General features: G+C 39.0%; 1 protein-coding gene across 2 annotated transcripts in view; it reads right to left on the bottom strand.

Moving 5' to 3' along the window:
- pak4 (p21 protein (Cdc42/Rac)-activated kinase 4) overlaps nt 1-14,870 on the bottom strand; it is a 30,319-nt gene extending 15,449 nt beyond the window's left edge. Inside the window, exon 1 of one of the 2 annotated variants that reach the window (XM_040130799.1) lies at nt 14,681-14,870. The gene's annotated coding sequence lies outside the window, so the exon portion shown is untranslated. Of the gene's footprint in view, nt 1-2,835; nt 3,143-14,680 lie in introns of those variants that run through there. The other variant, XM_040130801.1, reaches the window with a different exon arrangement.
- Nucleotides 14,871-20,678: the final 5,808 nt, after the last annotated feature.

Raw genomic sequence — 20,678 nt, 5'->3', positions numbered from 1 at the left:
TATCTTCCTGAGACGAGCCAGATAACACTCAGGGGTTGAGAGGGCCAATGTAAACACACTTCAAAAAGCCCAGACCTTACTACACCGACTTGTAACAAAGCAAATAAACCAGTGTAATAACTTCTTAGCTTGCAGGTGATTAATGACAAATATTAGCAAAAACTAAATCTTTCACGACCAGCCAGTCTAGCTGCTGCAGAGCAGATCATCCCATCCATATAAAAACACATACTTACAAAATAAAGTATTACTAATTGTTTTTTGATGTCTCAAAACATAACATGGACTGAATAGTGACGCCTAATGTCAATGTTCTGAACATGTCTTCTGAGCACTTTTATTCAGTTATGTCAAATTGGAGGCCAATTCAAGTGTTGCTGACTAGGTCCTTTGTCTAATGCAAAACTCTAATGGATCTCAGGAATAAGTTTAATTAATGCATAGAAACTTCTCGTTTACATACAGACCACAATGCCTGTGAAATCCCCAAATTCTACAGCCAAGCACATCCAGATTTGAGGTTGCTTCTAAATGCTGACTGGTAACCTGCCAGGGCAACTGGTAGAGTACACAGTTAAAAGCAAAAAGCATTACCAGTTTTTGTCAGGTGGCAATTTCTCACCCTATATGTAATATAAAGTATTTTTACCTAAATGGTCCATTGAGGTGGCATTCACCAAAGCCAAGAAATGAATACACGGTTGTATATTATGTGCACACACTAATATTATTTTTATAAATATATGTCCCCCCCTTACTTACTTTTAGGGAGTAAGTAATTTCTTACTCCCTAAAATTGGTATCAGCATTGACCCCAAAAAAATCTGTAACAGTCTGGCTCTAATAATTAATAGTCTGTTATCTAACTACCGCAAAAACACACAACCTCTCATACACACACACTCACACAACCTCTATCTCTCTCTCTCTCTCACACACACACACACACACACACACACACACACACACACACACACACACACAAAGAGGACAAAACCTCTCTCCCACCGTTTCCCCAGATTTATAAAGTGCTGTGCAAACATACTGTACACTGTGCGACCTTGGGGCTACTGAATGCTCCAACGAGCATCGGCCTGTTCACAACACTTTGCGTGTGTGGCAGTATCAGCTTCTATAGTCCACAGAGTGGGTCTGATAACAACTGTCTACTGTTATACTAAATGAGGTAGCTAAGATACAGAACTGGCTGTTACACTTACTTAAATTCCCATGACATGAAACTACATGGACCAGCTGACAGCCAGCTGATGCTGACATCATGAGATCTCACATGTAAAAACAGGTAGCAATGAATATCAGTCATTTCATCAGAGCAGATACACAAAGAGGAACATCTGATCAAAACAGAATATCACACTTAATTATTATGCTCCCGATCATCCAGAGTCTTGCCTCACAAAGCTTGTCTACACAGGAGGCTGCGTTATAGCTGCATTTTATGGTGTTAGAACCTGGGCTTTCAGTAGATACCACTCTTCCGTGTCAGACATCAGGGTAGGACTGCATATCAAAGACTTATCTCATAACCAAAGAAGTGAAATGATAAATGTTTGATGTTCACATTATGAGGGAGTGATTCTGTTTTAATCTCACTAGCCCATAGTATATTCTGGAAAGATAATACTCCCTAAGAACCAGCCTGAAATCAAGACACTGATTGCAACTGATATTGGTGAGCAACTCTGTCCCATTATTAACAGTTACTCTATTGTGCAATCTCTATAATTGCAATTTATTGAGATTTAGATTTGATAGCATTTTACTGAATCACATCCATCCCCTATTAGATTAATGTAGGTTTAGGTTTCAGCACTTCTAAGTAACTTGAAGTTTTTAATAAATTCAAAGTGAAATTTGAACAAACTAAAAAAAATTTAAATTTTGCAAGACGATTTAAATATTTGCTTATGTCGTAAAATACCCACCTGAGTGTTTTGTACATTACTCAAGGAAAAGAGAGCAAGGGCATAAAGGATTTGTGAGACTTTACTTAGGCTATGTATTTTACCATCTTGATGCTGGATCCAAAACCAGTTATCAGAACTCAATCCTACATTCTACAACAACAAATCTTACCTTAGAAATACTTCAGCCCTATTCTTCCAAGCTACAATTGAACACAATCAAAAATGAACAAGCAGACAAATTATCAAGTGCTGGCAACCCCATCTTCTCTATGCCTATCTCAGACTAGGAAGTCCTTTTGTTCAATAGCCAAAATACTAAAATGCACGAAACTTCCTGGACATAACAACACGAGTACCCAACTTCCTACTGAGTGGAAAAACAGAGAAACTGGGTAACAGCAAATTACTATAACAATCTGTTCCCCCACTCATCTCCATGTGTCACCAACACTTGTGCAAAGAGAGACAGGTGACCCGGATAGCTGATTCCAACAGCTGAGCCGTCATTGAGAGGTTTGAATGGCAATAGTGAGCGAGAGGAGGTTGGAGAGTTAAGAGAGCCAGTCGCTCAGTTCCCAGCAGTCGAACAGGGCTGTCTGTGTCAAACAGAAATCATCCCTCGCTCTCTCGCTGCTTGGTTGCTCGCTACCCCCCTTCACGCAAGGCAAACAATAAAGTTATTATGTTTTTTCTGACTCATAGTTAATCCCTGTTGTGAGATTTCAACAACAGAGTTTTGTTTTTGTGGCCCAGATTAACTTTCGCTCGGTCCCAGCAACGCAGCACAGACCCACCAAAGGTTTCAACAATACTTTTTAACTCTTAACTTGTTAACACACGACAAAACTAGGAGTGAAAATACGACACAGCGTGATACGCGCGGATAAAACTGATCGGAGATACTCACTTTTATTACCAGGTTCTCTTTTAGCCAGCAGCAACAAACTATCCACCTGATCTCATGTCGGAAACGCAGCTCAGGACGAGGGAAAAAAAAAAAAACAGACTCCCTGCAGCAACAAAGTTGTTTCCGCGAAGAAATTCAACTTAGTTAAACCCGTCGGAAGCGTCGTTACGTCTCCATAAAATAACCCGAACGGCAACGATTGCAGATGATTAACGTTAGTGCTAAAAAAAAAAAAAACTTCCAATACAGAGAACAAAGTGTTGTGGCTCTGCGCTGTAAATACAAAGTGTGTCGCATTCCTATGGTTTCAGCAAAACGCGGCCCAGTATCATGACGTCACCGGGAGGTGGTGGTGGTGGTGGTGGTGGTGGGGGGGGGGGGGGATTAGCAAGGGTCTATTAGCAACATTATCTCCTGTCAGAAGTTGAATGAATTACTATAAATACAGTTATAAATAAAACCCTTTCCTCCAGTTTCCTTGCCTACCCTAATTCACACATAATGAATCTGCCGTCACAGGTGTGTATTGTTACCTGTTGCCTGTCAGGTGATGTGGCCCTGACTATTGCAACTCTTTTTTGAGGTGATTTTAGGGATACAACTGTTTAATTATCAATTATTCATCTGATTATTTTGCCGATTAATCGTTAAAATGTCTATAAAATGTTAGAAAATAGTGAAAAATACCACAATCACAATTTTCTGAATTTTCTCTTCAAATGTACTGTTTTGTCCGACTAACGGGACAAAGCCTATCCATATTCTCTTTACAATAATCTGGGTCTCTGCAGTGTCAACCAAATTAGGCTATATTTAAGACTTTTTAAGACTGCTTTGATACCACAGTCAAAGAAAACTGCTAAGAATAAAAAGGCCTTAATTATTTATCAAGTACATTCATTTATTGACATTCATATCTCATTTTGTCAGAACTTGTCACCATATCGATAATTCCTAGTAATGTCAATGTAAATGACCTGGACTCAAATAAATGGAAGAAAATGGATAGATTGGATTAAGATGTTTAAAAAAGAAAATTCATTTAAGTTAATTTAAGTTTTTGCTAAAATTGACACTTGCCCATTATGAGTCAATGGGCTTTATAGACACTGTAGCAGCAGTAGCGACGTTGTCTGCTACAGGTCTGATGGCAGTGACTGAAAGTCAACAAAAAAAGGATTAGACATGCACAATGCACTGTAGCACCAGTCTCACTAGTTTATAGATGTCTCCCAACAGCTGCAACCACATAGAAAGTAGAAACTAAAAAGTTATAACTAATGTTACAGTATTATGCAGGCAAGACAAAATACTGAAGCGCTTTGTAAATTAAATTTAAGACTTTTTAATACCTTTTAAGATTTTTTTTTAGGGAATTGAATTCAAAGGTTTTTAAGACTTTTCAAGACTTGCAGATACCCTGAATGATATACAACAAAGAAAATAACCAATTAATTTGGGGCATTTTTGCTAGAAAAAACTGACTTGAATGATTAATCAGTTATCAAAATAGTGAATGAATTAACTGTTAGTCAACTGATCGATTGTTTCAGCGCTTGCTGATTTCAACAGTATAGGTGGAGTTAAAGTTAATCTACTGATCATATAAAACCTTAGTCCATTAGCGTAATAAATATTCACTGCTTCAATAAGTGGCACATGGAACGCCCCCAAACGATTGAGTGATTATTCAGTCTATGAAATATCAACCGAAGCAAACAAAATGGGACGGATAATGACACATTCAACATTTGTCGCATCTCCAGTGAGTAATTTGGGTTAATGAGAATTAACTCTTAAAGTGCATTTGTTGCATCTGTCACATGACAATATGACTCACTTTCGCAAAACAGGCACTGACAGTATACCACAAATATTGCTATTCTTAGCATCTGATCAAGGCAGGCTATTGTGAAATACCATGCCTGCCTGCAAATATAAACAGGTTCATCAGCAAAGACACAAAGATAGAGTGTCACGGCCAAATGACAAAACACATCATCATACACGCAGCAAAACTTTGGGCAACCCTGACCTAGGAATTGTGTCAGCATAGTTGTTTTAATCACATACTTAAATGCTGATTGCTGGGGTAAAGGAATGATTTTTGTCTTTGTGTCCCACTTGACAATCTAAATAGCAAAAATGCCTTCATGGTTTAACACACATCGAATTAAACCAGGAGAACAAACACCTATTTCAGAGGAATACTTGAAAGAAATTTACTGTAGTGAACACATGTTGACTGAACCGGAAAAATGATTACACGCACCTTTTCTTTTATATATATATATATATATATATATATATATATATATACATACATATATTTTTTTTTTACAGTGAGTGGCTTCCTAAATAAAATAAAATTCAGAATACTATTTTTTATGGATGTCTTTTGACATTCTAACAAATGACTAACATTACAAACATCAAAAAATTTATTTCAGCCTAATGTAAAGGGAATCAATAACTGAAGGATTAAACCTGTTGGTTTACATTTTTTTTAACCCTCCACATTCCACTTTAATCAGAAACTAACATGACATCAAAACATGTCTCATCGGTTTATATTACGAGTTCCTTATCAAAGCCAGCGTAAGTGATTACTGCGAAACATCTTTTTTTTAAAATCATTTATTTTATTATCTATTATCGACTATCTAAGAGACTACAAGGTGTTAGCTTCAATAAGGAAAAGCCTTGCTGACATTCCTTTGAGAGTAAAAATACATCAGGAACAGGTCCACTCAACGTATCAGAGCCAGAAACACACAAACCTGCCAATCCCGAGGCAGAGTTCAAACATACACGCAGTGTTGCAGCCAATAAGGGCCGACTTCCAGAGGCAGGTTGTGGAATGTGGAAAGGTCAATGATAAAGACAGCAGAGAGGGCACTACCTAGAGCACACACAAGGTAGCTTATGCATATTTAAGCACATATACACACACAGGGAACACAGCTAGTTTGACTGTGCACGGGACCTTTGGACTTTTTCTTGCCCCGCGCTTACAGACTGAGATACACAGAAATATTTTTGTCAAGTTCTCTAGAAGGAGTTGGTGAGCAACCTACAAGTTCAAGGACGAATGGGATGTTATAGGTCACCTTACAAAAACTCATTCAAATAAAACATTTAAAATGACAATGATAATGAGTTTAACCACAGCTACTGGTGCAAGATGAAAAAACACCATAACAAAGGGTTTGAGACAGCCAAGACAAAGCATCCAAAATGCAGTCTGATCGTCTATATGACAAATCAGGTTCATCAAATAAATATGATTAATTTAAGGACCAATTTTGGATTTTAAATGAAGTTGAAAATGTAAAAGGTCTGAGGCCTATCATAGTAAAGTTTTGCATAAAGAATATGACTGTATACATATTTGTTATTATTCACTGAGAACAGCACTCCATGAATCATCAGCAACCACAATCTCAACCACGATGTTGGCACGGTACTCATGGATTTCCACATAACAGGAAGAGCAGGGTAAAAGGTGTTTTTTATGACTAGTTTACTCTAACCGCCTTTTTCTCCATTCTTCCGTTCAGTAACATCAAAACAGATCCACCATGGAAAAGGGCAGCATAAATGTCCATATCATCATATAGAAAAAATATCTATCAAACACTTTAGTTTGGTCACTGACGGGCTGACTAAGGCTGCATTTGATGTGCCTGCGTTTCAGTGTTGACAGATGACATGCCTTTGATCTGAAACAGTAATATAAGCTTCACAGCTACAGATTTCAATGCAGCTCGAATGGCATTCAGAGTCAATCTGAAAACTGTGAAGCTACTATGTTATTATTTTCATCTGACACTGTTAGATAAAAGTACAGGGGTAGAGGAGTGGAAAAAGTCGAGTGGACTGATTGTTGATGGTGATTAGTGGGTGGGGGGACGTGATCAGTGATTTTAGGGGGTACACTGGTGTTAAACAAGTAAAGCGGTTAGGCAAAAGATCTGCAGGCAAGTTTTCTCGTGCTGCCCACTCACCACATTACACACTGCCTAGGCATCATGTAGAGACAGGTAAAATCCTGAATGTTTCATCTGAGTGTGCTCATGATCTTTTATGTCCACATTTTCAAAATTTTTCAATTAAGACCAGTAGATAAGATGATCTGCACAATATGACATCAACCTCAGATTCCAGCTGACAGTCAGGTGACACATTACTTTGTACTCAGCTACTCTCATCATTACGTGTTGGTGTCCCATAAACACAAACAACTATTGTAGAATTTCAGTGTTATGTTAAAAATCAAAGCAGACTGTAAAACACGTGATTCAGTGTAGCACCAGCCATCAGCTGTAGCACCAACATGGTAATTGCATGTTGTCAAAAAGGAGACAATGAGGTGATGTTGTTGTGAAGAAGTGAAACATCACATCAATCTCCCCTGTCATTAGTGAGGCCATTCATCATGTGGTCTGAGATTTTCTGTCTGCAAGACGTTCTGTCTAATACAACAAATTAGTGAATGTTACTCAGACTAGAGAGACAGTTGAGGTGAGAAATTGTGATCTGATGGTAACTATCCTTGCAACACTGGCTGTGAACATATGGGAAAGGAAAGTGATGGGTAAACACTCCTCTTCTTTAACAGCAACCACTGTGGTCTCCATCAGCAAGTGAAGGCTAGTGACAACAAGTATTCAAAGTCTGGATGTTTTCGTGCCAAAAAACATTCCAGTTGCATTCAGTGGTTCCCTCAGAAATCTTGGACTAGACTAGAGACTAAATTATAACTTTCTATAAAAATAAAATAAATTTTTTTTATGTTTTATTAATCTTAAAGATTTCTCAACAGCACTTAAAGGGATATATGATAGTGAATCCTGATTCAATAGTGATGTCCTGAGAAATAAACTTTCCATATATTTACAGATAGTGCACTGCAACAAAAGTGCATTTGTCATCCAGAATCTTCGAGTGCAAAAAAAAAAAAAAACAAAAAAAACAAAAAACCCCCAAAAAAAAACAAAAAACAAAAAAGCAGCTTTTTTTTCCTCATTTCACCTCCCACTGTAACATACCGCCATTCTCTAGCATTGCAACACCCGAAAACTGAGGTGGCCACCATCCAGAACTCTCTTTGTATTGTGTGTCTGTCTGTGTGTGTGGTGTTTTTGAAACCTCCACATCGCCAGGGAGGTGCAGGCCCAAGCTTGATTTTTCAGCTAAAATTAAAACAACTGTACATGCAAACATGAGAACAAAACTCCTCACTCTGTTCCTGTGTTCAAAGAAAGAGACACACAGGGAAGGACAACACAGAGCTTAGCCTGAGCAAACACAGTACTATTATAAAAGACTCCACTGGTGAGTAATACAATTACCAGAAGTGGAAGTAATTAGGGCTGCGATGATTATTTTCATTATCAATTAATCTGACGACTGTTTTCTTTCTTGATTAATCAATTAATCGTTTGGTCCATAAACTGTCAGAAAATAGAGCAAGATGCCCATCGCAATTTCATAATACCCAAAGTGACGTCTTTATGTTGCTTGGTTTGTTTGACAAACAGTCTGAAATCCAAATATATTCCATTGACGGTAAAATAAACCAGAGAAAAGAAGCAAACATTTGAGAAGCTACAACCAGAGAAAGTAAAACATTTTATGATAAATATAGTTACTTTACTTTGTGTTGACTGATTAATGGACTAATCGTTTCAGCTCCAAAGGAAATATCAGGTCTTGTTTTTCAACCTCACAATCTGTGGCTGAGATGGCAAAGTTCAAGCCATTGTCAGAACAAAAGATAAATAATGTCTCCATTAAATACTAATTATTTAACACATTCACATATGGGTTTTAAAAGAAATCTTAACTTTGAAATCCAGTTGAGTCTCTTCTTGTGTTTTGCACATTGATTCATTTATTTTAAGGCAAGGGATAAAGTGAACTGTAAACAATTGAATATCAAGACAATTGATGAGATCTTGGTCAGAATTAAAGTATGACAGAAACAAAAATGAGAAGAAGAAAAGTTTGCTTTAAGATTTTAAACCAAAAAGCTTGAGCAAGAGTTGTCAAAAAGAAGAAACAGTTTTTTGCCAAGATGTGGCTTTGATAACAGATGAGCTGATCAAATTCTTCAGATTTTTTTCACAATATTTTTTAACTCTCTATATGCTGTACGCAATGCTGGCCTGAAACCCTGACTTGGTGGCTTATACTAAATCTCAAAAATAGGCCTGTTATTGTTATGATATTGAATATTATTTTTTATTCATACGGTTTTCTTGCCTCTGTTCCTGAGCACCTAGAAGGTTTTGTTGATTTTGGCTGCTGCAGTCATTCCAGAGAGGATTTTTTTTCCTCTAAGGCAATAAGCCTGGCCCTTTCTCCCTCTTACAGAGAAGAATCATAATCTAGGGTCTGATATGACCCTCAGTGTGTTTTTTCTTTTTGTTCTATCCCTTCTCTTCCCCACCCAGGGTTTATTTAATCCTTTTCCAGTCAGCTAAACTTGATCCTTGTTCTCCAGACACTTTTAAGTTTTTTTTTTGAGAGGTTGAACTCTACAGGCAATGTCATGGATCATTTTAAATAAATCAATGTGCAACTGTATTTGTTTTGTGTTAATTTTCTGCAGAAAAAATACCTTAATATGTATGGTTTGATAAACTATCTTGTTATAAATAAATAAATAAAGAGAAAAATAATTAAATCAAGGAATTAACCAAACAAGAACCAAAAACAAAACAAAGAATGAAAGAAAAGTTAATCCACACAAAGTTCTTTTTGCTCTCTTTTCCATAACATTTTTCTTCATCAGTCCCCTGATATGAGGTGGAGTCAGGGGGTTTTTACTTTCAGCGCTCAACTGCTGTTTTCTCTCTACAGATCTAGTTGTTTGACTGTTAGTCTCTAGCTGAATCTGGCCCAGTGTTGGCTCAGCACCTGGCTTCCTCCCATCACTCTCTCCAGACTCTCCACAAACACCCAGACCTACCTGCACGCAGAGAACAAGTATCCACTTTCATCTTTGCTCTCTCTCTCACACACACAGACAGACAGACAGACACAGAATCCAACCCCCTTCTTTTTTTAAGCCAATGCCATCTTTTTCTGTGAAATCTGATAGCAGGAGAAAGATGAGACTTTCAGTGTTTTCCATACTTGCTCATCCACTACAGCATAAACTCAACCAACAAAGACACAAAGAAGACAGTACAAAACTGAAGAAAATGATTGTAACTGCATCTGTAAATATAGATAAAGATCGCAGAAAACAAGGGTTACAATTCATTGTCATCATCAAATTAAATTAATCATTTAATCATCCATGTGTAAAAAAGATAGACATGATCATAAATGGCCATCACCAACTCCCAGAAATCAAAGTGATGTGTTAAAATTATTCACCAAGTCCGACCAGCAGCCAAGCAGGTCTTGGATTTTGGAAGCTGTAACCAGCAAAAGTCTGGTTATTGTACTTGACAACTAATAACTGATAAATAAAAACTGATTCGCTTACTTTTTCATTAATTACCAAGTTGCAATTCAGTGATGAACTGATTTACAAGTTCAGTTTTGCGCCTCGTGTCATTACATTAAATGATCAGAATATCAGGTAATTTAAATACTGAAAAACTAAATCCCTTATATGTCTCCAACCTACAGAAAAAAATCTGTAATCTAAAGCGTCCCCAGTGAAAAATGTGTGTGATGTGAAAATTTGACAAAACCTAAACTTCATGAAAAGCTCATAGAAGGATATATGGTGGCTGCTCTCTCAGCGGTTTTCTGATTTTTGGGGAATAAATTTATAATTCACACCAGAAAATTATATTTTCTCTTACAATACAGTCTCTCAATAACAAGGAAACCAAAGCAGGAAATGTGACTAAGAATGCTTGTTAATAAATTACCAGACACAACTCTTGCAATAACAGCACCTAGCATGTGCGGGGTGACTGCTAATATGATCATTCACCGCTTTGGCCTCTAGCTGCCATCTAATATGTCAATGTGAAAGCTGTTTGGAGTTCATGTGAGATTTCTGAACAGCAGCTGTGTTTCTCTCTCTCTCCCTCAGGTCAACTCACATCAAACTAATGATAACATCCCTCCTGCTATCAGCTGCCCCTCCTGCCCCTGCTGGACACATCTGTCATCTGGCATCTAAAATTCCTGATTGTCTCCACCTTCGTGACTCAACTTCCCTACTGTGATAAACACCCCTCCTCCAACCTGGGTTTCCAAAACGGGCTGACTATCAGGAATGAAACCATAACATCTGCTTTGATTGGTACCTTCAACCTGATCGGATTCAAGATGTTGCTGTTCTTCACTTGTAAGCGGTTGCTTCCTGAATCTGGCACATTTTAAAGACCATGCAAGGAAATCTCTCCAACAATGTCTCCGACAAAGCTCAATTTCATCATTAAATTTTAGTTATGATACTAGTCATTTTTTATGCAACACGTTACACAAATTGGCTTGTGAGTGAATTTAGCAGACAAAAGGCAAGAGTCTCATTTTGTAGTAAATAACATCAATTCAGTTGTTTACAGAAATCCTGTTGATTAGCTACAGCTGATAAAACCTGCCGGCAACAGTGTCATTTCAGCCGGTGAAATTTCTGCTCTCCTTCTAAAATTGCCAGGTTTTCTAACTTTTCTTCCTTGAAAAAAGAAAATGTAACCCTTGTGTTATCACTCCTGAAAAATAGGATCTTTGGGGGGGGTCTATGCCTTTAAAACATAGCACCAGTATAGAAACAACCGGAAACAAGGAAGAGAGAGAGAGAGAGAGAGAGAGAGAGAGAGAGAGAGAGACACAGACAGACAGACAGACAGACAGACAGACACACACACACACACACACACACACACACACACACACACACACACACATTTGACAAGAAATGTTTTTGAAATAGTAAATCAAGTGTTGTTTATGTCTTTATCCTGTCAGGTGTCCTGTCGCACCTAAACTTTTGGAAACTAAAACATTTTGTCGTAAGCTTTAGGCTCAAGAGTTCCTTTTTTGATGACCAGCTGAACTCTTTAGAAAGGCGACAGCCTTTTTCATTCAGGTTGATTCTGCTGCTTCCAGGGTACAGATCCCTTCACTGTGACTACTGTTACTAGATAGCAGGGAGGGGAGCAGAGAGCTAATTGAAGCCTCCTGTCTCGACGAGGGAAGAAAGAAGTATATTGCGAGTCAAGCCTAAGTTTATGCAAAACATCACATGATGCCCTGAGCAAAACGTAGTAAAACCAAGAAAAAGCAGCAGCATGCAGCCTAATACTCAATGTATTTAGATGGTGAAGACAGCATCCTTAGCAGACTCTTTTTGCCTATTATTAGCAATACAAAGTTACTATGTTTTCCACCTGTTTGACCGTGGGCAGCCATATCTTTAATGCTTACGTGAACATGACAGATATGGATTTGGTTCATCAAACAGTTGGTTTGAATTAGGGATACACAATTAATCGAATATTAATCTTGATCACAATTTTGGCTTCCCACAATCGAATGAACATGATTGACTGCGATACTGACGTTTAAAATGTGTGCTCTGCTCATAGGAAACTCTGCTGCAAATCAAATCAAGCGCTTCCTGAACTAACAGCCACCCACCATGGGGCGCTCGAGATGTTTTTTCTCTTTCACTTTTGAGGAGCTTCCATGCTTTTGCGGGCATTCTGAATCGGCTAGTCCCTCGAAATGGATCCTCATCCGATGTTTGGAAATATTTTGGATTTAGGGTGAGTGATGAAACAATAAGCATGAAACAAATCATATGGAAAGAGTGTATGGGACTTATGTCTGCACCACAACTCAACACAACTAACTTGGTCAACCACCTGAAAAAAACAAAAAAAACAAAACAAAACAAAACTGCAGTCCAATGAATAAATTAAGGCCAAGAAGAATAAAATTGCTAATCTTAAAGTTTTGGTACAATTTTACATATATTTTGGTTCTTGGAGATGCATTATGAATAAGGTCTGGTCTTATTTTGAAGCTGATAATGATTCTTACATTAGCAGGAATGTAGCACAACATGGAAGTAAAAGGCAGTGCTGTTCATTTAAATCTGACAGTGCAATAAAATATTATGTCCCTAAAATCAATGATTAATCGTCATAAATAATCATGATCTCAATATTGATCAAAATAATCAAGATTATTGTTTTAGCCATAATTGTGCAGCCCTAGTTTGAACTCATTTATGAAGAAGAGGGGTGTTTAACCTAACAGCCTGTTTTTCCTATTTGATTAATTTAGTTTTTACCTCGGTTAGCTCCTCTTTCTACATTAAAAAGCAGACAATCTGAATTCTTCGACAACTACCACCAAGCTTTACAGCAAGAAGATATTCTGCCTCTTACTTAAGAGGCAGAAACAACATCATATAAATTGGCACTACCAACTCCATCCATAAGTGGCCTTGTTGTCCAAAGTCCATACCTCACTTAGTTGCTAATATGCCAGTTGTAGCATATACAAGAAAAAACAGCTAAATGTCAGTAGTACAAATTATATTACCTTACAACAATATAACTTTTCAGAGCTGAAATCTTCTTTTACAGATTAGTATGCTGATCTGCCAGTTCAACTTTTGATATCTGACCTGTGGCTCCTTGTGATTTCCCAACCTTACAACCAGTTGCTTCCTCATACAATTATCCTTTCTGAATAACTTGTAGTGTTGGGGGTTGAATTTGATAAGGGTGCTGCTGCCGGGGTATGGTGTATACGTGAGGGAGAAGAGTGACCCCTCCATACAGCTCTGGCATCCCAGGAATGTGTGGTGTGCCCAGCACTAATCGCACAACCTTGCTGACTGAGTAACCGCATGCAAAATCTCTTTTCCACATATGAAAGTCTGAAGCGTAATACACACATACATATATCTGCCAGCTGAGAGAAAGGGAAGAGGGAGGAAAAACATGGAAGACCAGTGGATGAAGAGAAATGACTTGTTCAATAAAAAGTGGGGTCAGGGAGCGGAGATAGCAACTTAATTAACTCTCAGACAGACAATATCCTCTTTCCTCCTTCAGTCTGCCCAGACAGTGCAGGGCTGAGACACACAACCCTGTTTCTGCTTCACAGGTGAAAAATGAAAGTTCGACATGTTCGAGGTAAACTGGAATTGGTTAAACGTACCGGAACATACCCACTGCAATATCACTCATAGAGAATCGGCATGGACACAAGCTGGTCGCGATGTTTCATGATAGCTGATAGAAAGATAAGAAAAGCCAATGTTACCAGAACCAGGCTGCCTCCTGGAATTGTCAATAAACCGTGGAGCGAGCTTAGAGGGTCTTAGCAAAGAAACACCCTGATGTAAAATGAGCTTGGTTTGGTTACGAGACCTGCGGCTTTTTAATTATTCAAAAAGTTTCACAAATGACTCGCCACCGCCTTGTACCTCGGTTGAAAACAACAAGTTTTACACCTGACTGTACGGTATTCTCCACATAACACACACACAGACACAGACACACACACACACACACACACACACACACACACACACACACACACACACACACAGAGACAGACACAGACACAGACACACACACACACACACACACATAGACACACACACAGACACACACACAGACAGACAGACAGACACACACACACACAGACACACAGATACAAACAGACAGACACACAAAAGCACCAGACCAGACAGAAGACGGTCTGTGATCTCCACAACCCCAGTCTGGTCAGACCTGAAAGCAGCTAACGTTAGCCACTGTTAGCAGCTAAATGGGGAGCAGAGACGCGCCACAAGCTAGTGCACAACACGACTTAACTACGATATTCAGATCAAAATGTGCTCACTTACCCTGAAACTCCGAGGAAAACTTTTTCTGCTGGCACCGCGGTGTGGAAACAAACTTTATTTGGTCCAAAAGAGCAGAAGCGGGCCAACTTTGAGCAAACTGTGTGACATTAGCCGAAGTCTCACTTTCCCGACGCCATGTTGAACAGGGGAAAATAGTACATCCGGGAAACTGCAGCCAAGCACCATGGCAACCGAGTCTGCGACGGGCCACTGTGGAGACTGTGAGGGTGTAATAATGAGAATAATATAGAAAGTATTATCACTACTTTTTTTATTTACAACAAAGAGGTACACAATACAAAAGCATATGCAAACTTTGTACAAGCAAAGCATTTAAAGCCTTTTTTGTTCTTCACATCTTTAATTAAGGTGTTGAGTTCAACAATAAAACGATGAAAGCAGGTTTTGGAGCCAGCCCGTTTAGATCTGTGGATATGAAATTTACCAGTAATGATCAGATGAAATGTGTAGGGAATATTCGCTTCCACAAAATACAACACATCAGATACGTCAGTCTGGACATTAGTTCCCTTCCTACTGACACAACTCAAACAAGAGTAACCACAGTGAAAAAACAAATGAAAAGGCTTTTCTCTATCTGAATTACAAAAATCACAAGCATAGTCTATATTTAGCCTAAATCTTCCCAACAGGCTATATATGATGTAAAACCTCAAAGAATACTTCTTGACTTTATTACTAACTCACTACTTATGCTGGATACAGCACGACTTTTTCCACTGTACGTAGTTCAAAGCATTTCTGATGTGTCTGTTATTGTACAGTTTATTCCGAATATGAGTATCTCAAACGAAAATGTGCGTAGACCTAACCATATTAGTCTCTGTGAGATTACAGTTCCTTAAAACCTGGAGAACCAGTGGGAATTGCATTAAAAATAATCGAATATTCTTTAGGTGAGTATGGTATGGCAAATTTTTGAAGGAATTCTGAGTTTGTCAGTAACACCTAATTTTTGTTTCTATCATCAAACAATGAGTGATAAAATATTGATTTGTTTTTTGTATAATATATCCTTATTTGTCCGAATAAAGTATCTGTGTGGACGGAAATTGTGTTTGTATACCACAGTCCAGGCTAAAAGAGCTTGTCTGTGAAAGCCGGCCGATGTGATCGGGATTTTATCCACAGAAAAATTACATTTCAACAAAAAAATCAATGCCAACAGTAAAATGAAATACATATGGGGGAAACATTCCACTTTTAAGATTTTGATTCTTTTCATAGAAATTCCATAATCCACTTTATCTCAAAAGGGTTATTCAAGGTATTCAAATCCCAAACTTCAAGACTACTGCCTGGAATAATAAAATAAGGTCACACCCCCATGTTCCATAACTCCCCATTACATTTCTTGTCTTGATAGATCTAAGGGGCTACTACATTATTGTAGTGTACCAATGAAAAAGGATTCGGCAAGGCATGTACCAACAGACATCGCTGATTTTAAATGGAAAATTGTAAATGCAGTACGTAGTATGTAAAATATGTAGCACTGAAATGTTCTCAAAAGGTGTTTTTCCAGGTTTTTGTTCCCACTACACACAGCATTGTTATTAACATGTCTATCAACACTACACTCAAGAATCAAACTTGGAACGAACTTACAAACATATAACATAAACGCACACACTGAGCCTACAACACGGCTAGATTCAATATTTCGTATGAAATTGGAAAAAAGAAATCTCTCGGCATTGAAATCTGAGCGTGATCATCAGGCTTTAACTGTGAGGGCAGTGGGTAATAGGGAGTTTAAAAGGGATCAGAGGCCAGTGTACGCCCGAGGATCTTTTCCATGTAATCAATTTGTTTTTAGGTCCCATGAGAGATTGACCCCACCCTACCCCCTCCCACATGCACTCACAGAGCTAATCTGCAGCACGGTGCGAGCAAAACTGAAACATTTTAAACTACTTTGCTTAGTTTCTTGTCATGCACTACATGAGAACAGAACAGAAACAGGTAGAACACCATGAGCGACCGCCTGTTGGCATCCAGCTGAAATTACACCAGAAGACCGGGCACTAGATGACAGTAAGATAGAGAAAGGGATGGAGGAGCGAGGTATGAGAAAACACGGAAAAGGTCTCCAAATCTGACAACTGCCAGTGATGCACGCTAACGTTTTGTGATTGTTTAAGTGCATACAATATGTTCTGTCTCTGTCTTGTCCAAAATACTTCAAAATAGGATCTGTCATAGCAGATCACGTTGGAAGTTTCAGCCTGTAGAACACCGAGCAGCAAAGAGAGAAAAGGGTTTCTGCCTAAACAAACAAGTGAAGCTCTGTTACACTCTCCGGTTATCTTTGTCTTTCTTTGTGTTCAATTCAAATACACCAAAGCCAAACACACATTTTGTCACATGGACATTAATAATAAGGACCAAACCGGGATCAGCTGGGACAAAAACATGACTGTGAGCTCCTCCAGGCCAGGCTGCCAAGCTCCATTAGCAGAGAGCAGAAGAGTGGGGGTGAACAGGAGGGACACTGAGGGACGCACTGTCCTGAGCCAGGCCTCTGAGAATGAGCGTTTGGAAGCAGTTTGACTGCTGGTCTCACACTGCAACGTGGAGCAATTCCTCCTGCAGGGGCTGAGGAAGAGCAGAGAGAAAGTGGACAGAGAGATGCAGGAGAGGCCCCCTGAGGCTGCGGACAAGAGATGAAGGGCTCAGGGTCAGTTTAGAGCAACTACTGGGTCTGTGAAACCAGACAGTGGACAGCAGTCGCTCCCTGAATGTGTCCTGTGTGCGAGCACAGTGGCTGACCTGCTTTGGGCCGAGCATGTTGTGTGCAATCCCTACGTCTCTGACCCTGAGGGTAGAACAGGCAAGGGACAGAGAGAGTGGCCAAGTGGGAATCATACCACCTCTCCTCCAGCCGTCATCCCAAAAATCTCTGCTGCTCTGCCAGGTTGAGGTCGGGGGGGGGCCTGCAACAGCATCAGGAAGCCATGGCGTCAAGCAGCACCCTGACGCTCGACTCTGCTGCCGAGTCGAAACAGCCTGGAGGAGGCGGCCAGTCCCTGATAAACCCAAAGACTCAACCTAGAAATCTTCCAGAGATTTCTGGAGGTGGTGGACCCTCAGACAACTGCTGCTCCATGCTGGATCGGGACATCCTCACCTCGTGGCCGGTGACCACCTGCACAGTTGTCAGTCTGCTGTTCAACCTGTGCACCCTTTCTTCACGCCCAGCTCCTCGATGCTCAGGAACAGATGTTTCCTGGACGATGGAGAGGACAGAGGAGATGAGAGACCTTTCTTTGAGACCAGACTAAAAACTTTAGAACTTCCTGCCTCTGATACAAGTCAGATAGTCAGAAAGAATAACAGAGATGAAGACACACCACCAGGCTCCTGGAACATGTTCGGGGCTCTCTGTTGCCTCACCGCTCCTGGACTGAGACTCCACTTCGGGAAGGAATTAGACTCCGACCTGCAGGAGCTATTGGCTGAGGACGAAGATGATGGTGGTGGCGAGGCTACTGACACAGACTGAGACCGGGAGTAATAAGCAAATTGTGGTTTTCTTTAATTGTTTCAGAGCAGTTTTATTCAGTATAAAGTCTGTAGAAAGCACAAATCCGACAGACTTAAGGAGAAATGGAATCCGGGAATCTCTGAAAAACCTTTCACTTTACTGGGTGAGTATTGTTACTGTTAATGCCTCATGTTAGTGGGTAAAAACAACCCAATGGCGACTCCCTTCCCTGCTTTCCTTTGGCTTTTGTAGGTCAGCAGGACAGCTGTAACTTTATTGACTGCTTGGCGGTTGACTCAGTCAGTACGGTGTGATTTCAGACTGAAGTGTCAGACAGCTCGGGGCACAGAGATCCTCACTCCCGCCGCTTGTTTTGTTTTACAAATCAGACAGACGGGCAGACAGTGGTAGAGTGTAACTAAGTACATTTAGAGAGGTACTGCGCTTAAGTTTCAATTTAATGCCACTTCATGATCGTACTCCACTACACTTCAGAGGGAAAGATTGTACTTTTTACTCCACTACATTTATTTGACAGCTTTAAGCCTATTTATTTTTTGCAAATTAAGATTTTACAAACAAAACATGTGAAGGAGGTTATAAAATTTCATGCACTGTTTGTACACTATTAATACATCAGTAATAATGAGCCAGTAATGTATAACGCTCTAACACTCACAGGAGTACTTTTTATACATTGAGTACATTTTGCTACTAATACTTACAAACTTTTACACAAGTGACATTTTCAATGCAGGATTTTTACTTGTAATGGAGTTTTGTTTTTTTTTAATGTTGCTGCTTTTACACAAGTAAAGGATCTGAATACTTCCTCCACCACTGACTGAAGCAAGGCAATTATGAAAAGACACAAAACACATCTGCGGTGTAACTGATGTTTTGTTTTATTTATCACTAAACACTTGTTACGTATTTGAACAAACCAAAAGTTATTATAAAACACAATTTTTTTTAAATCTAAAGGTAACACTTGGCACGGAGAGCCAAATACCACCTGACCCTGATAATCAGTGTGTAATCCTCAGGCAACGTCAACACACTTAAACCCAGACGTGTACATTTCTGCTGCTTAAAACTATCACTATGTGGATCATGTGACCTGATGTTTGATTTTTTTAACGTCTCTGTTAAAGGCAGAATTTCAATCCAACGTTCTCAGTGCAGATTTGATCCTGTATAACACTGGCCTCTAGTGAACAAATGCACATACTGCTCGGCAGAGCCGCGTCCCGCAGGAGAACAAAGAGAGGTTCAAGTCTGCCCAAAAAGAAGAGAGTTGTTGCAGCTTTATCTGCTCTAACGACCAGGAGATTCCCAATGAATGACTCTGCGTGAATGAACGAATTGTTTGTAGTTTTGTGTCCGGTCCTTTATTGAATTATTCGGCCGATCAATCAAAAAACATTCCGATATGTTTACCCACCGGCATCCAACAGCACAATATATACTGACTTAATACAAATATCAGCAGCTTACACATAATGTCCCAGGAGATATCCAACAACAGAAAAGGAAATGAATACATGTGCACAGCCCCACTGAAATAATACAGAAACTTAGACAAACAAAATCTATGTTGCATGTCTATGATGCTCCGGTTCATGTCAGTTAACACCATTGGTTAACACACACGTGTCTGATTCTTTTTGGGACTGTATTCCATATCAGGTAAAGTATGAGGATTTCATCCATCCTCCTGTTCTATGCTTTAAAGGCATCGTCTGGTAGGTATTCAGTTAAAATGCCATCCTAAGTTTGGACCAAATCTAAATCTGGAGCTTGAACACGGAGCGATTTCTTTGATACAAATTTCTACATACATGTCTCTTGATATTTTTCACATTTAAAATCCTTCTAAATTAAACAAGTCTTCTACCCATTTTTGTGTAGATTTATCCCGACATGGTAGTTGAACTCTTCCACTTCCACATTTCTTTTTTTGGAGATAAGTTTTTGGAACTGAAGACTATTTTATGACTATTCCAATCACACTTTTCTCTCCTCACTGATACTAAACCTACCTTTAAACGAGGTTCTTTGGTGAAAACTTTAACCATTTTTGGATTTTAGTCGTAGTATAAGTGTATTAATTAACATGAAGAAGTTATTTTAAAATCTAATAATCTGCCAAGCACCTTAGGACAAATAACTGGTGCTAATTTTAAAATGGTAACTAATTTTGAAACGATACGTTTGTACATTTTCCAATAAAGGTCAGACACTGAGATGAGGGTAATGACTGAGTATATTACAACGAGTTTATTAAAATGAACAGAGTTTTAGTGCACATACTACCTGCTGTTGAGAACATAAAAATGTGTCTATTTCTACATGTTATATTATGAAATTAAGTTTTTTATTCTCAAAACAAGTTTATAAAAAATGGAGAATGAACCATTCAAATGATCAAACAACTTCATGATTTAAAAAAAAGGTGTGTGTTCGTGTGAGTTTTTTGGGCTTCATTTC

The sequence above is a fragment of the Xiphias gladius genome, chromosome 7 (genome assembly GCF_016859285.1).
Source record: "Xiphias gladius isolate SHS-SW01 ecotype Sanya breed wild chromosome 7, ASM1685928v1, whole genome shotgun sequence".
Taxonomy (NCBI): Eukaryota; Metazoa; Chordata; class Actinopteri; order Istiophoriformes; family Xiphiidae; genus Xiphias; species Xiphias gladius.
This window is presented reverse-complemented; position numbering and strand designations above follow the sequence as displayed.